Below are 15362 nucleotides of genomic sequence, written 5' to 3' on the forward strand. Positions count from 1 at the left end.
AAGTTAGATGGAAATGAGCGATCATTACTATGATTGATCAGTGATTTCCCTAAAGCCGGCTTATTTATGTTCTGTAATCACCTATATTATAGGAATTTTAATAACTATGAAGAAGGTTTATGGTTCCCTAAAAGTCAGTATCTGCTATACCACTTCTTAGTTACCATACTAATTATACCAGACCAAGTATGGCTTGAGCAGCTTAGTTTTTCTCATTCCATTTGTAAAAGAAAATAAATAAATATCATAAATAATACTAATATTATTTGTGTCTTTAATGGCATGTTTTACAATTGTCTCTCCGGTCTGCAGTTTCAAATATTATAAAATTAAAGGCCTTTTCTAGAATGTTACTGGTCACACAGTCTATTAGAAGTGTCCATCAGGTAAGAGTTTGCTTTAAAATATACAATTTTGTTATGAATATCCAGAAATAATTTGTGTGTTATTTGATTATTACAAGGGATCTGAGATACATGTCCACAATATCCACAACAGCAGAAGAAGTTAGGGTTGAAAAAAATAGAAACAAATAAATTGACAAAAAGTCGATGTCAAAGTCACTTCCTTCAAAGAAAATGAAAGCCCTACTAAGTACCTACTATTTTTCACAACTGAAAACTGAAGTTGTTCTTATTAATGGCAAGTATTTGTTAAATAATTCAATGTCAAGTCAAATAAAAGCATTATATATCAGGTAACAACCAAAGTGACACCCCATCAGCCTTTTTTACAGCAAACATTTGAACATGTTGGTGTTACTCATATATTATTAATGATGGCACCGTTCAGTTCATGTAATGCAGGACAGCATGACATTAAACCGTCATGCCTTCTGAAACTGAGGCCGTCATTCATTTGATTATTTATACCTGTCCTTTTCTTACTGTGAGCTTCTACTCCTTCGAATAATACATTCTGGCAGGCTGTACAGTGTAACCTGTCAAAATGTCTGCCTTAAAAAGAGCCTTTTGCACCGAATGCTTCAAACTAAAAAAATGATATCAAAGAACAAAATCTCTTTTTTTATCTGTTAAAGGGCCCTTACCAAATGGGGTGTTGAACGTCAGGGGGATTGAAGAGACAAGAAAGAGGAGGCTGAGGGGAGAGAGAGCAGAATCCAGACGGATTAAAGAACAAGGATGAGGATAAAAGAATGAGGATGAGAATGAAGGTGAACTGATAAAGAACTTTAAACTGTGATTTACTGACACACCTGTCACATCACAATATCAGGGTTAATATTTTTCCCATCCCAGAGCGAAGGTAAAACTCCTCACAACATGTAGGATGACAGCAGTTATGCCAAATATGTGCCCTCGCTGTCTGAATAGAGATCTGTCATCCCGTGAAGGATGAGGTAATTCACGAACACTTCTTTGTCCTTTGTGTCTTTCATATCCCTATTAAAGTGTCTTTTTTGTCTGCCTGCTCCATTAGCTGCCCTTCAAATGTGAATAAGCACATTTATGAGAGAGGACTGAGGAAATGAAAGATAAGAGCTACAGCGATGAAGAACTTTGAACTGTGGAGGGCAGCATTACGCCTGTACATTATTATTATTAGAAGAAGCTCCTTCCTGTTGAGTTAAAATTTGTCCCTAAATTTGCATAGAAAAAGTACTTTTGTCTCTTGTTGCTCATTTATGTCAGTCTTTTAGTCTGGACATGTACCACTTTGGAGCTACAGCCAACTTGAAGACGTGTACTTGAAGTAATGTCGTCCAAAGCTATGGTCTTTAAGTGTGGAAAATTGAGCAATCACTAGAATCCGTTCATTAAAATGATTCATTCAAAAGATTCGTCCAAAAGATTCGTTCACCGAATCGTTCAGTGCTTAGCAGGAGCCCAGTGCCCTGCTAAGTGACTCATGTCCTCCCTAACCCTGGATTTCCACTGGACGCGGAATGGCAGCGGCCCAGAAGCGGCTGGCCGCGCCGCAGCGATATCGATAGGAATCAGTTCAGATCTACAGGGGGGGGGGGGTCTGACCGCGGCCGTTCCGCGTCCAATGGAAATCCGGGGTGAGTGCAGTACGTTCGCGCCGCGGGTCCTTGAGTGAGTGACAGTGCAAACGAGATTCACGTCCACAGCCACAGTTCAGTGTGTGTCAGTACGTGCACGGGTCAGTGAGTGAGTGAGTGACAGCGCGAACGAGATTCACGTCCTCAGCCACAGTTCACCAGTTCTCTGTGTGTCAGTTCGTTCGCGAATCACGACTGAGTCAGTGACTGACATCGCGAACGAATCACAGCAGCACGGCAGACACAGTTCTTCTTACTAGTCACTCCCTCCCCGCTCAGCGCACGTTGGCTGGCGTCATTTGCCGAAGATTCACGAGTGAGTGACGGCGTCGGCGAATGACTTCACAAGTGATTCACAGAACGCGGCAGTTTTTTTAAAATTTTGTTTTAATTAGAAATGAGTCACACAGCTGCCAACTTTACACGTGGGATCACAAACATAGTAAGATATTATTTTAGGAGGTGTAGCATTATATGGCTCCTGCTTTACAAGCGAACAAAGTGTCACATCACACATTTTCTAATGACTTCACTAACCCTAAACCTTGCCTCTCTCTGTTTTCCTGCCTCTCTGTGAGCCGTTCATCTATTTTCATCCTTCTCTGCAGAAACTTTTTTACGTATGAAGTCACTTGTGTCACCCCTGCTCTCCATCTCAACTCTCTCACCCCTGACACCCCCCCCCCCCCCCCCCCCGGGCCCCGTCCTTCACCTGTCACGTGTAATCCTCCTCTGGGGATTTCAGTGACGGCAGGTTAAGTCACTGACAGCGTGGAGCAGGTGTTTTTGTAAGTGGCAGCGTGCTATTACATTGCACCGTGGCCACACTCCTACTTTGTCAATGTCACCGCTCCTTCACGATGTGTTTCCTCGGCTCCTGTGATGTGTGGTTTTCTCAGGTTGCATGGAGTTTATGATGTGGACGGCATCTTAGAGAGGGAGGCCTGATGAAGATGGATCATGGAGCTCCACGCCCCAGGGCGTTCCAGTTAAAAATGGTTTAATGATGTAATTTCCTCACTGCGGAGGAGACTGAGATTTTAGACAGTTCAAGACTTTAAATGCATCCTCTTGTTTTAACGTATTAACGTTATATTTCACCACATTGAAGACAGGTCAAACAAAATAAATCACAGCATGTAATGTCTATGTAAGATCTTAATGAATAACCGTTATTAAATCTTATTTATCATCCCTTGAGGCAGTTTTTTTTCTAAAATGTTGTGGCGATGAACTTGACTGAAAAGGACTTGCCCGCGGTAATTATGTGATAGAATATTGCACACCAGCTTGTCACAGGAAGAGGAGAAAATGCCTCACATGCCTATTTACTCCTGTTTTATTAAATGAAGGGTGCAAAAACATTTATTAAAGACAGACTCACAATTACAGAGATTAACTGGAGAAGTGCAAGGCGAGCTATTTATTCTTGGATGAGTGGAGTGCTTGACTTAATACATTTCATGGTGGACTGGACAGCAGTATTACTTGACTTCATGGGGCTCTGGCTCTGGAAATTGACTACAGTCTACAGTCATTTAGAGGTCTTATGGCAATTTTGCTGCAGGTTATGGAAGAGAGGGCTTCAGAGAATGGATAAACACCTGTGACATTTCCTTTCAGCGCTGTGCTCAGGATAACGCTTTCCACCTTACCCTTTTCTTAATGCTTTCTCTTAAATCTTTCTGAATTGGATAATACCAAACTAACACACTGATCTTTTCCTTTCGGTATATGGCTCAATTTACAACATATACTGACTTCTTTGTGTGATTGAAGCACAGTTGATGCAAATCTATTTAATTGCCATTGACATATAAAGGTGTGTTAACACGAGAAACGTACTGATTATCAATGATGTCACATGTTTCTCATCAAAATTAGAGTGAAAAAAAACAACCAAAAAACTTTACAACCTTTTACAGCCTGCTGCCCTTTAGGGCCGTGTTTATTGCCAGGTTTTTTTTTTAAATAAAAAAGTGCACAGACTTCTCTTCTTTAAAACTTTCTGAAACCAGAAAGTAATTTTGTGAGCCACTGAAACAAAATGTATTTCGCTGTTAACTTTCTGAGCGGCTGCACTGCAGCATTGCTGCAAACATGTTACTACCCGTGTTGAGAATGGTGACCTAGGAGTATATCTTCCTCTCTCTCGCTGTCTTGGTGCCAACATGAATGCCTGTAGGATTTGCTCAGAGTGGTTAGCATCTGTGTCTCTGCTCTGCTGGCTCACACAGTCATCTTCTTGCTTCAGAGCATCCCAAATCCCAGCTTCACCCCTTCTGTCACTCACTGCTTCCCCCTCCCCCTCCTCCTCCTCCCCCTCCCCTTTTACCGTCTCGATCCAAACGGTCTTTTCAACTCCATCTTCACAGACCTTGAGATTGCCTTCCATCAGTTGTGAATGTTAAAAGAGACTAATTTATTATCCATCCCTGGTTCTTCTGCAGCATGGGCCAAGGAAGGCAGTCAGCCTGCATTAATGACTCATCTCGAGTAGTCTTGCAGTTCTGCCAATTTTCACTGGGTGGCAGTATTCACACACGACTCTTCGGATCGAGCACAAGCCACCGAAAGGCCAGCATGACATGCTCCCCACTGATCACAATTTGCCAATGTGGATTTTAGGCAGCATCCAATAATGTTTTGAGATTAGATATTTTTGAGTCATGCATATATGTATGATTCAGAAAGTTTTTTTTTTTTTTTGTTACAAGTTTACATGGTTCTTTCTGCTATACTGAACAGGAAGTGGATCTAATCCAAAAATAATTTGTTTTTATCTTATATAAATGAGAATATTCTTGAGTCTTTAATATTGATATTGGCATTGGGTAAGCAAATAAGCAGCATTATTTACGCACTCTATGGGTGGCATATTCTCTACCCAACATTTCCCACTTCTCTTGATTAAACTAATTGCACCCTTTTTGTTCTGAGTTTAATTTTAGCGCAAGGTTTTGCAATACTCGATCTCAACGAGGTTCTTGTGTCACCATAATATCGCCCCCCTGCAACAGTGTCTTCGGACATTTCCTCATTGCAGCTGTGCAGCACCAGTCGAGTACTAAAAGCCTCTCAGCTGGTGAGGGGAGTGGCTGAATAATTCACAGACTTGTGTATTTTTAAACTCATCCTTACATCTATAATGCAGAGACATTTGAATCATATGACACTGACACACTGTTAATCTTTTAGTGTCTGCACATCTCCGTGGGGCTTTTATCAGTGAATCACTGTCAGTTAGCAAATACATGGGATGCATTCACGACGAACACACGCATACATGCGTCAACGCAAACTGTGATTTGTAAGCCTGTTTTCATTCCTTTTCTAAAACGCCACAAGCACAGATGGCCTCGTGCTTCCCCTTGTGTCTCTAACGGACATGAGTAACTCAGTTTGACATCACCTGCTGCAACGGGCAGAAATCCATCAGCGGCTTTAAATCTGCTGCAGAAATGACCGGTGCAGAGTAAATACATTTTTCATCATCATTCATCCTAAACAATTTTTAGTCGATTGAAAGATATGGTGTCACTTTAATAAAAAAAGACACCTCTGACTGTTGAACTGCGTGCTGGTATACGGCGCACGGTGGAGTGCAGGGAGAATGGAATGAGGCGGGACATGAATCACCGGCTGGATCTGAACCAGGTTTGAACCCACACTCTCACAAGCATATGGTAATCATGCAGTAATGAACTGTTGTCTGCTGAGCTCTCTGCAAGGTGTTCCCGCTAACATATTGCAGGGGGTCTGTTCATCTTGCTGCAGCATTGGTAAGCTTGTTTCAATCTCCCAATGGGGGTATTTCACTAACATACATTTCCTACATAACAAATGTCAAGCCTTAACCCTTACTCCAACCCAAAGCACATTCTACGTTACAAAACCCTACAGCCTTAATCACACACACATGCACAGCTGTGAACAAACACAACAAAAGAGAGACTTCTTTTCATGGATTAGTATGGAAATGTCACAGTTAATAAATGGCCACATTGATGACAATACTCTTCCTGAAGCACATTCACTTCACACTTACACACAGACAGCTGCGGCTCAGTATGTAGACCACAGTCACCTCCAACTAGAAAGTTAAGTGGTTCGATCCCCAGCATCGCTTGCCCGCATGTTGATGTGTCCTTGGGCAAGACAGATGTGATTTAAAAGACATTGGGCTACAGATAGACGTGAAACTGAAGTGTAAAGCACTCGAAGTGGTCATTAAGACTAAAGTGCTATGTAATACAGACTTCTTGCTCGACAAAGCCTATTTAATTTTAACATTAGAACTGCAAAGCAAATTCTAGGAATAACAAAATGGAATATGAATCCAGTAGTTGCACAATGCCAATAGTTTGGGGATTCTTTAAAATGTATTTAATCAACGGTCAAAACCTGAACATTTTGTTCTCTTGCAATCCTTATCCTTATGGCAACTGAAGCACAATTACAGTATTTAAGGCTATTAATAAAGTAAGATTGCTGCCTGCCACTACATTTTTTTCCCCCAGATGCTGATGAAAAACTGGACTCATTTATCAAAATCAATAGTGAATAATGGCACACTGTGAGTACACATGCCAGCATTCTTAACAATTACATCACTTGCACAGCTGTGCCAACATCTGGGTTCACTACAGGAAGTATTAATGGTTATATTCAGGTAAGCGTGCAGAGCATTTTGTGGAAAAATACTTTGTTTACAGTTAAATATTAAAACTCACTTACAACTCCAGAGTTATGAGACAGGGTGTGAACCCAGGTTGTCGACGGTTACGGACATCCATCTTAATAGCTTAAGGTAAATTCATGTTGCACAACATTTGTATGTTAATGACATTTTAGATTATGCTTCAATGGTTCGGACTTCGTCTGTAACTGGTGCTTTGGTGTTACTACACATAAACAAAGAAACAAATAGGTACATTTGTCAGTCGGTTGCATCGAGCAGCACTTATTTGTTTTTGCTGCATAATTGAAATACCTTGAACTTTTTATTTTATTCATGAGACCTGTATACATAAATGGACTTCCCAAGCCTTTCTTTATAAACTTTGGCTTTTAACACTTGAACGACGCCTTGCAAACTCATTGGCCAAATCAAGGCTGCTGCACGTTTGTTAAAGAGGACTGAACTATCGACGAGAGCAGGTGGTGTTGTGGTGTTTCTTGCAATTAGACCCACTGCTGTTCGAAAAATAATCACACAGTCCAAAAGAAATCGACATAGATTTTTTTTTTTTTAAATTACTACTACTGAAATTGTAAAACATACATATATATTTATATACAATATCACTTCAAGACTTGAAATAATGTTTATGAAGCCAGAGTGTGCATTTCCATCACACATTTCTCTGTTTTAACCCCCAACACAATTGCAATAATGCCACAATATTTTCTAATCCCATTCTAATCCCACTGAGACTGTGTTAGGATTACGTACAAAAGGCCCTTTTTTATGCACAGATGTGTTGCTAAGTAAAGCCTTGTAATGGAGGCTTGCAGAACGCCACCCTCTTGGAAATGGAAACATCTGCCAGCTCTTGCTCAGGCGAAATGTATTGAAGTCGAGGGAAGCGTCTTTCTATTTTTAATTATTGACCATAGCAGCCAATCTCATTGCCTCTTACAGTGTCTGATCAACAAGTTACTTACATCTCAGTAGTCGAGAATGTGTGTGACAGTGTGTTCTTATGTGCATTATCCCATCATATGTCACCCAGCAAGATTTTAATTGTGTGAATATATGGTAGGAAGACACTAATTATGATCATAATTTCAACATAAACTGCTTGAGGTCTTATTTTGCACTCTTTTCTTGAAACCCTTGCCAGTGGGAGGGCACCCGACATCCTCCAGGATCCTCTATCACACTGAAGCATATTTTGTTCATTTACTGGAAATGTACTACAGTTACAAATTAAGATTTACATGTATTTTAATCTAACAAGAATAACAATAATAAATGGATAGACATGTCAACACTTAAAGTGTCAGTTGTCAGGGGTCCTTTCTCAGTTTGTGGTCACAGAATTGTGTTGCCTCATTTGCCTTCCCTATGTTCTCTCTTTAGATGTGAAGAGAATCATCACCATACGCTCTTAGAAATAAGGGTTCCAAAAGGGTCCTTCTTCAAGGGCTGAGGTTCTACCTGGAAACATTTGCTTCTGAAAAACCCTTTCCCGAAGAAAGGGTTTTTCAAGGGTTCTTGGTAACACTAATGGTTCCAGTAAGAACCATTTTGATACAGAGAACCCTTTAAAACCCATTTCCAGAATAAAGGATTTTAAAAGGGTTCTTGGTGGAACCCTCCAAAAGGGTTCCAAGTAGAACCTTTTTTCCCATGAGGACATGCTGAAGAACCTTATATGGTATTTAGCACTTTTATTTCTAAGAGTGTAATACATTCCCGAAATAACCTTAACCATCCAACCTTTATTAAATGCCCAATCTGAAGTTACCCTTACCCTATTCTAATCCTAACTCAGACAAGGACCATGAGACTGTCTTACCCTCTAAACAGACCTTTTAAAAAGCAGACACCATGTCCCAATTTCCCCAATTAAGCACATGTCCTCATTTAAACCCGGCTTTACCTCATGGTTCCAGCACAATGTGTTATTTTTAGACACACCAGCATAACGTTCAAACATACACAGTCATAAATATTCCCACCAGGTCCTTCTGACCACCTGGTCAGGACCTGAGTCAGAGGAATCCCAGGGGGGGATTTGGAGGAGCCAATCAAATGTAAGCACGATGAGGGTCATCAGTGATTATGATGCATGGCATACTTTTCATCACCATCCTGACACAGGCCACAGGTTGCTCGGTCATTCCCTGCAGTTCCCTGTCACGCTTTACAACTTCCATGTCCTGCCGCATTTAAAAGGACAGTTGTTCACTATGTAGAAGAGTGAAGCAAATCTTCAAATGAAACAGGTCATGCTGGGAAACTGAGACATTTTTACAGAATAATTGATTCACGAACTATCAGAGTTAAAGTGCAGCGAGGAGTCACGGCTGAAATGGAACCATTACAGGTTGCCATTGTACTGGTTCAAGTTCAAGCAATTCAACGGTTCGACACTTAACAGAAAGGCTTAAGTTGGTTAACATTTAGACACAGGAAATGTTACTGTGCCATTTGTGAAGTACATGAACATATTTTTTAACAAACAAGGTTATTAGAGTTAACGAAAACTAAAATAGATTTTTTTCATTAACTGAAATAAAAATAAAAACTAGACTGAATTGTGTGTTTACAAAACTAACTAAAACTAATTAAAATTGGAGTGAAAATGTGAATATTTTTCCACACATTTAATGTTTTTTTTGCTCATGTTTTTCTTCAGATTGAGCTCCTGAGACTCAATGTGATGTGTCTCATGATTGGCTATATATTTTTTATCTAACTGCACACACTTTCTTGTAGACTGTTTGATTCAGAGGTGGTTGTTCGTCTGTCATAATACATTTTAAAATGACATCTATTGTTGGGTTTTATGACACACAAAACAATACTCATCATCACCGTTTTGAATCTTGCACCTGGCAGATACTCCATATTATATTATTAAAACTAACACAACACTTTTTTCTTTAAAAGGAAAAAGTCAAAACTAAATTATAAATAAAACTAATGCAAAACCCAAAACTATTATAACCTTGTTAACAAACCACAACTAATGTTATTACATCGTAGATCTGTCTGTGAATTTGTGCACTTCATTCATTCATTCATTCATTCTTTCTTTTACTCATTATGTACTTCTTTTAGGGTCATGGCAGGATCTGGAGAACATCCCAGCTGACATTCGGCTAGAGGCAGTGTTTACCCCAGAAGCATACTTAAATTTTCAGTAGCCATAACTCCTCAGAGTCAGAACTCTACTCTGCTCAAGAGGTTAAGCTGATTGTTGATGAATTAATGGCCTCCCCTTCACCACACGTGTTCATTAGATGTTTGGAGGAGAGATGGCGGGGATGGTAGATACAGGAACAGACAGGAAGTTGGCTGAAAGTTATTGCTGGCATCCAAGTGGCGGTACCATGTCTTTATTTTCCCAGCCGCTGAGGCCACTGCCCCCCTGTAAAGGCTCACTTATCCCGAACCCTGATTTATGCTTTGCCACAGTTTCACCGTACAGGCATACAGAGAGTCTCATTGACCAGTGTTTCCCAACCCTGGTCCTTAGGGAACACTGTCCTGCATGTTTTAGATGTTGTCCCGCTCCAACACACCTAATTCAGATAAACAGCTCGTTATCAGGCTTCTGCAGAGCTTGATGAGGAGCTGAATCAGGTGTGTTGGAGCAGGGCGACATCTAAAACATGTAGGACAGTGTTCCCTGAGGACCAGGGTTGGGAAACACTGTATGTCATAGACATCATTGCTTTGATTTCTATCCTCCTGAATCCTGACAAGGTGAATTATTGGACCTTCACTATACACAGGTGTTTATGTAAATCAAATGCTGCTGCTCCTCAAAGTCCAGTCAATTTTTTTGAAGGATTATTAACACAAAGAGGATGCGTCTGACCACAGTTTGGAGTGCCACTCTTAGAAAATTCAAAGTTTTGGATTTTGATGAATTTAAATAAATTTAAATACATTTTGCCAAAATGTCAACTGTAACATGTTTTCACTTTGCCATTACGAATAAGAGAGTGTAGTGAAAATGGAAAATTTACATATTTAAATATAAAGAATGAAATGAACAACACAAAAAAGTAAAAAACGTTGAGAAATTCAAAAAAACTTCCAGTAGCAGCTTGAATTTACCAATTACTTCTTTTGTGTGATAAAGTGTTTTTCTTCGGTTGCCAGGCAACTCACTCCATTTCTCGAAATCCCTGCCTGGAGAAAAATAATGTTTTTTTCTTCTTCTCTTTTTCCCCCACATTAATGGTTATAAATAGATTATACAAATGAGATACAACGAGTACCATGATTTAATAAGTGAAGAAAGCAAATATGTATTTCAAGATCGATCCCCTCTTGACCATAATGTCAAAGGTGCTATGAAAACTAACACAACAGACCAAAATGTCTCCTGTTAGTTAAGACAGTGTCTATAGTTGCTTGCTGACAGCAGTGCATGTATTAATAGTTGTTTTTTTTTTATGTCAAGCCCCTCCTTTAAATCTTAACTTAGGTCAGCCTGAGTCCTGCTTTTATTCACCTCAGTCAGACAGTTACTGATTTTTAAACTCAATCTTTGGATCAGATGTCTTAGACGGCAGAGAACAATTTCCCCCCAATCTCTCTAAATACATTTTAGCTAATCTACTTATTGTTTATCTCCACCTCTCTTCACCCATTAGAAAGCACAATGACTCATTTATCATCTGTGAATGAATTAGTAACCAAACTCCAGATGTCCTGTGTCTCGCTATGTCCCGTCTGTCTCCCTTGATCTGTATTGTCTCCCTGCTGTCTCTCTCTTGAATCCTCTCAGTATGCTGATGGCGCTAGGCTGATTGGCAAGGCATTAGACGGACACAAATTACAGATGAGAAAGGTTGGGAAGAAGGAGATTGAGAGTAAGTAAAGAGGACAGAGATAAACGGAGTTTGCATTTCATTAAAGAAACGGTTGAAGGCAGCAAGAGGCTTAGAGGCAGAGTCGGAGACATAAAGAGGACAAAAAATACTTTTTTTTAAAGTAAGTAACCAACGATCTAAGTGCCCGTGCACTCACGTAGATAAAAAAATAAATATCCCCGATCTTCTCCATCACTTGATGTTGTTCCTTTAAAGAACCAAATAGATCTCGACCACCAGACAGCGGCGCACCTTCCTACTGAAGTTGTAATGAACATTCATGTGTTCATCTCCAAGTTGTGCCCACTAGTATGCAGGCTCTAAATTCAAACAAGTGCCTCTGACCCACTGAGCCTCTATTTTATTATTATAATCCAAACATTTGCAAGTGGACTATTCATTACTTTAATTTCTTCATTATAACTTTATAAGAGTAGTATATAGGCCCTTTTCCACCTATGGTCCCTGCTTGCCTGGGCTTGCCAGGTTTTTCAGTCTAACTGAATCATTAGAATCAGTTCAAACTATTTGTGTCACGAGGCGTCAAGTCTGTTAGGGTTCATTTGTATAAGTCAGTTCTTTGTGTTTAGTTTATGTTAAAAGTCACGTTAAATTCATGTGTTGGGTTTTGATTTTCACTTCCCCTTTTATTTTGGTAAATGTTCAGAGTTTCCTGTTATGCTGACACTTCATCCAGCTTGACACATCTCCCCTAATTCCCTCATGAGCTTCACCTGGTTTATCCTTAGTCAATCACACACCTGCCCTTGATTCCCTCGCCCCTATATAGTGTTCCAAGTATCCCTTGTCAGTTGCTACCGGAGGTTATGTCAGTGCTCTTGTCTGAATTACTCCAAGTTTGTTTCATTCCTAGTATAGTTGGTTCTAAAGCTAAGCTTTGTTTTTGTTTTGCCTTCTCTCGAAGAAGTGATTTTGTTTTTTCCTTCCTTCGGCATTGCTCGGCTTGATTCTTGTGTCGGACGTCACACATATTGCCTATTCACTTGCTTGGAGCCAGAACAGGTACTAAAAAAAAGGTACCAGGTAACAGGTACTATTGCTAGTGGAAACGCATAATAACCGTGCCGTGCCTGATTCAAGCCGATGGAAACGCGCCATATGAGTCATACTCTTGAGTAGGAGAACAAGGGGAAACACAGATTTGAGTATCTGGGTATGAAACTCCACAGTCACCTAGTTTTCTTCCGCCATCCTGCCTACTGCATCTTTAATGCGGACCTTTAATAAAGTTAATTCAGCCAAACATTTCAGTTTTTCAGTAATCCGTCCTTATGTTAAACACAAAGGTGTGTCAACTTTCATCCTCCCACACACATCTGCATAAACACACACTTTAATGTACTTCATAGTCAAAAACAGAAAACTAGGTCTTTTCAGGTACAACTATTAGGGAGCAACACTAACTGAACAGGCACTTCATTTTGAGTGTTCCCAACAGAGTGTAGAAGCCTCTGGTGTTGTTGAGTGATGCAAAATAATTGATGATTTCTATAGCACTCATTAACACAACTGTACCTGTATCAAAATGCTATGACAATCTACTCCCTGCAGAGAAAGGACAGTCGGTATTTCTGTCAACAAAACCAAATCTTTTTTCTTCCTTATTTTCTCCCCTGTTGGCTGAAAATAACAAGGATGATATTGCCTTACTTGTGTTTTGTTTCCCTTTCAAATCCCTGTTCTCAACAGAAAAATTAAAATGACAATGGCAGAATCCAGAGCTGGCTGACTGTGACAGTGTTGCTTTAGCGAGGTGTGAGCGGCATTAAAGAGGAGGTGGGACGCGTAGGTGGAAAAATTTCAGTCTCAACGTGAATCTGTTATGCAGAGCAATCTGACAGACTGAGTGAATAATTTGAACTCTTTGATGAGGCCACGTTGTCTCAGGACTTGGTGTGAAGAGATGCTGATGAGGTCCAGAGATGAAGGAGAAAGAGGAGGAATCATTTCAGTGTGTGGGAGGGGGACGACGGTGGAATAGCTTTGAAGGCTCTAATGGATTATAGTGTATGTGTATGTGCCTACCTGTCAATGTATCTTTTGCATAACTTTATACTGATACAGGCTAACAAGCCCATCCAGCTGAGGGACTGACTCAGCCTGTCAGAACTGCGCATAACGTCCGAATATAACGTTTTAAAAAGCTTCCATCATGGGTCATTATTTGATCACTCAGTGCATATAGTCAAGACGGGCTGAGTGATGAAATAATAATCAGTGTGTCCACAGAACAAGATTGAGAGCAGATTATAAGGTAAAAAGAAATATCAGAAAACACTTAGTGATTTTTCCAACTTTCAAAAGGTAAGGCTTCATTTTGTACAGACGGAGAAAGTGGAGACAGTTCAGTTCCAGACATGAAAGCGGGTGTTGTGGGGACGCGTTTGCTTTTCTACCTTTAAATCTGTAGCAGGCAGACAGAGCGGAGAGGTTTAGTTCTCTCTCACATCACTTGATTTATATTATGCTAAGGGATTACTGTGGAATTATTGATGAATAAAGTTGATGAATAATTGCAGAGGAGGAGTTCTCTTTAAGATCACTTGCTTTACATTATGCTGATGAATTGTTATGGAATTATTGATTCATAAAATTAAGTTTTAATTCAGTCCCATTGCCACAGGTCTGTCTTTATAAGCATGCATGGGAGGAAATGTTTTCCGTGGAGTGATGAATGACGCTTCTCTATCTGGCAGTCTGATGGATGAGTGTGGCTTTGGTGAATGTCAGGAGAAAGTTACCTGTATGTCTGCATTGTACCAACTGTAACGTTTCAGTGAAAATGCTGCACTCTTACGGCGCGTTTCCACGAGCTCGACTCGCCACGGCGCGGCGCGGTTTTGTTGTGTTTCCACTACAAAGAACGTCCCTACGCAACGTGGGCGGGGTCATCGCGGCATGCGGCAACTGCTGTGAAGTCTTATAAGCGAGACGCACACAACAAAAACAAACACACAAACAACGGACGACGTGGACGTGGTTCTGTACTTGCTGCTCGGTCAGTGGCTTTTGATTATTCGTGGAAGAGAAGAACGCCAGAAAAGGCAGACACAGAAAAGTTTGGGAAGCCATCCAACAGGGTGAAGCCGAAGATAAAATGTTGCGAGACGCGAAGAGACGACAAATGACGGTAAGCTGACGACACTTCTGGCCAATCAGTGGCCGGCACTTTTGACCAATCAGCGCACAGTACCTGCGCAGCTCACTTGGAACCTCGCCAGAGAAGGTACTAAAAATATTAGCCGGTACCACGTACTACACTAGTGGAGACACTAATGCTCTATTTGAAATAAGGGTTCCAAAAGGGTCCTTCTACAATGGCTGAGGTTCTACCTGGAAGCATTTACTTCTGAAAACAGGGTTTTTCAAGGGTTCTTGGTAACACTAATGGTTCCAATAAAATCATTTTGATCCAGAGAACCCTTTAAAACCCCTTTCCTAAATAAAGGGTTTAAAGGGGTTCTTGGTGGAACCCTCCAAAAGTGTTCCAGGTGGAATCTTTATATAAAGGTTGGAGCTGGACATGGCTGCAGCCAGCTGACAGTAGTCTGCTAATTGCTGGCCAGGTAACACAAGTCAGCTGCTCCTGATTCCTACAAATCGATATTTTTCTTTGACAAAATAAACATATAGGCCTCATTCCTACGGAAACAGAACTTTTCCTACATGTTTTTTTCCGGTTTTCTATAAACATCGCATTATTTCAAGAAATATCTTCATACACACTCTGCATCAGAGGTGTCAAACTGGTGCAAGAGGA

Source organism: Microchirus variegatus (assembly GCF_963457635.1).
Source record: "Microchirus variegatus genome assembly, chromosome: 23".
NCBI classification, from domain to species: Eukaryota; Metazoa; Chordata; class Actinopteri; order Pleuronectiformes; family Soleidae; genus Microchirus; species Microchirus variegatus.